Source organism: Abrus precatorius, unplaced genomic scaffold (genome assembly GCF_003935025.1).
Source record: "Abrus precatorius isolate BTA unplaced genomic scaffold, Abrus_2018 Scaffold8, whole genome shotgun sequence".
Classification (NCBI taxonomy): Eukaryota; Viridiplantae; Streptophyta; class Magnoliopsida; order Fabales; family Fabaceae; genus Abrus; species Abrus precatorius.
Window position 1 is genome coordinate 12,867,509 of NW_020874428.1, and position 2,886 is coordinate 12,870,394.

Below are 2,886 nucleotides of genomic sequence, written 5' to 3' on the forward strand. Positions count from 1 at the left end.
AGCGTCCAGGGGCTTCTGAAGTTGCCACTTTTGGTCTTCAAAGTAACTACTTTGGATGCGCGTAGCTACTATGAGAGCCCATAGTAACCACGCGCATCATGCTTCAAAATTGGCGTCCCTGGAGCTTCTGGAGTTGACACTTTTGGACTTGAAAGTGGCTACTTTGGAACCTTTAATGCCCATGCTTGCTGTAGTTGCCACTTTTACTCCTCAAAGTAGCTACTTTGGGGGCAACTTTCATCTAAGGACCAAGATTTCTCAAATTTAACTTGGGCATTTTGCAAAATCATCAAGATAATTAAAATTGCAATCTATATCTATGTAATTAAATGCAAATTAACCAAAAATTAATAAACCTATGATATTTATTCAAAATGTGATTTCTATATTATTTTCACTATCTAAGTCCATTTTTTCTATCAAGAAGCATAAAAAAGGCAAGTAAAAATATAATAAAAAGTGGATTCATCATCTTGCTCCCTGACTTTGCATATGAGAAGGGCGATAAACACTTAAATTTTGACTTCCAAAGCCATTCCCCCAAGAGTTAGGAGGATTACTCCTCCACCTTGAACTATGATTGCCCACGAAATTTGCCTCCTCTTGCTTAGATTATGGGCTTGCAAGAACTCTTATAGGTTGGTCTTGAGGCTTCATTAAAGATTCTAATTGCTTTGCAAGGGCTTCCATTTGGTTCATTAGTGGGCTGCTGCTCTCTGCTTGGTAGACTGGGGCGGTCTCTTTCCTCTTGATATCGTAAGAGTCAGCAGTGTGCCACTAAAAGCTAGAAGATGCCATCTCATCTATTAGCTTATATGCATCATCTGGATCTTTTCATATGAGGGACCCTTCTGCTGCGGCATCAATTGTAGCCCTGGTGGTGATTAATAGGCCACTGTAAAAGATTTGCACCTGTCTCCATGTCGAAAAATCATGATGAGGACATCTTAAAAGCTCTCCAAATCGCTCCCATGCCTCGAATAAGGATTCTGCTTCATATTGTTGGAAGCAATATATCTCTGTCATAAGCTTAGAGGACCTTGATGGGGGAAAGTAATTTCCCAAGAATTGTTGAGTGAGATCCTCCCAAGTTGTGATGGAATTGGATGGGAGTGAGGCGAATAAGCATTCACCTTTTCAGATACCGAGAATGGGAAAAGACAAAGTCGAATAGCATTGTTGGAGACTCCATTATATTTGATGGTATCTGTCAATCGGAGAAACTTTGTAAGATGTAAATTGAGGTCTTCATTAGGGATGCCTCTAAACTATATGGAGTTCTGGACCATGGTTATGAGTGTTGGTTTTAATTTGAAATTGTTTGCCTTCACATTAGGTGTCGCGATGCTTCCAGGAGTGCCTTTAACAATGGGTGTTATGTAATCTTGAATTGATCTCCTTCCCTCTGCCATTCTTTGCTCTCTCACTTCTTTTCTTTGTCTACAGACTGTTCTTTCAATCTCTGGATCAAAAAAACAAGTTGTAGAGCACTTAGAATGAGTCAGCATACATTGAAAGAAATTGTGAAAAAAAATATTAGAATAAAATAAAAACGAAAATTATAAAATAAAAAATTTAACAATAAACAAAATAGAATTAAAATAAAGTAAAACACAAATTGCTCAAATCAATTAAATTTGAGATTTTCTTAATATTGAAAAACCAATCCCCGGCAACAGTGCCAAAAACTTGTTCAAAGGGCAAGTGTACCCATCGAGAAGTAATAAAGGGTCTTCTTAAATTAAGTTTCTGAAATATCGTCCAACAAGGATTGTTTTCCAATTACTAAGAATTTCTGAATTCAATTGTTTAATCTTCAAAGATATGAGATTAATTAAAAAAAGAATTTATAAAATTAATTATAAACTAAGAGCAAGGAATATAGTGCACGTCTTGGTTAAACTTATCAGAGAGAAACCTAGGGCATATAGGTTTTCTCATTCAATCCTTTATGTTATTTTTCTGTTTACCTCTAAATCTAATTTCCTTGTGATTACCAATCATTCATACGAATACTATTAATACCCAATGGTCATGCAATATTAATATTTTTTTCTCTAAATTAACATCCCTAGTGATCATGCAAGACATCAATTTAGGAAAGCTTAAGGAACCTATGAACTTGTTAATTTAATAACGATTAGAAGAGAAAGATTGGTTTGGTCCAACTAATCCTTTGTCTCGTTTTACCCTATAGATCTATTAATTAACCGAGGTACGATTGCCTGACGATATAATTAATTAGGATTAAGAAAGAAGCGCAATAGGATAAAATCTAATCACAAAACAGAAATCAAATTTAGATTCAAACATCAAAATTCCATAAATTCATGAACAATAGTTCCCATAGCCCTAGCTATAGACTTAGTTACTCATGCTAAAGAAAAGAACTAAAACAATCATAAACAAAGCCATAATCAAAAGAAATAGCAAACTAGAGTATGAGATGTGTTCCCAGTCTTCAAGTACGATCGCTTGAAGCTCTAAGTCCCGCCAAGCATGTGCCAAGGATCCCATGCAAGAGAGACGAGATGAGAAGTGTATCCGAAAGCTTAAAACTAGATGTAAAAACATTCTCTTTTACGGTGCTTGAGATCTTCTTTTAATAGGGTTTGAAAACCCTAAAGACTCTTGATAATTGGGCTTCTCACAAATGAGCACGGCCGTGCAAGGCCTTAAGCATGACCGTGCATGGGCTCGAAGCACCCTCGTGCTTGTTGAAAGAGTCTGGGCGTGCTGACTGCTGCGAAGCTCTAATCTTCTATCAATTAGAGCCCAAAACACACCCAAAGTATACTTGTGACATCTTTATACCAAACTGCATAATTAATATATAAATTAGTGTGAGTACCAAATAAAATAAAGGTCAAATATGAATATATGGGC

General features: G+C 36.2%; 1 non-coding gene across 1 annotated transcript; it reads left to right on the top strand.

Annotated features, from left to right (window-relative positions):
• The first annotated feature begins 928 nt into the window (after positions 1-928).
• Positions 929-1,032, top strand: LOC113848570. The gene has a single exon (XR_003501834.1). It is a non-coding gene; the product is annotated as a small nucleolar RNA R71 (small nucleolar RNA).
• Positions 1,033-2,886: the final 1,854 nt, after the last annotated feature.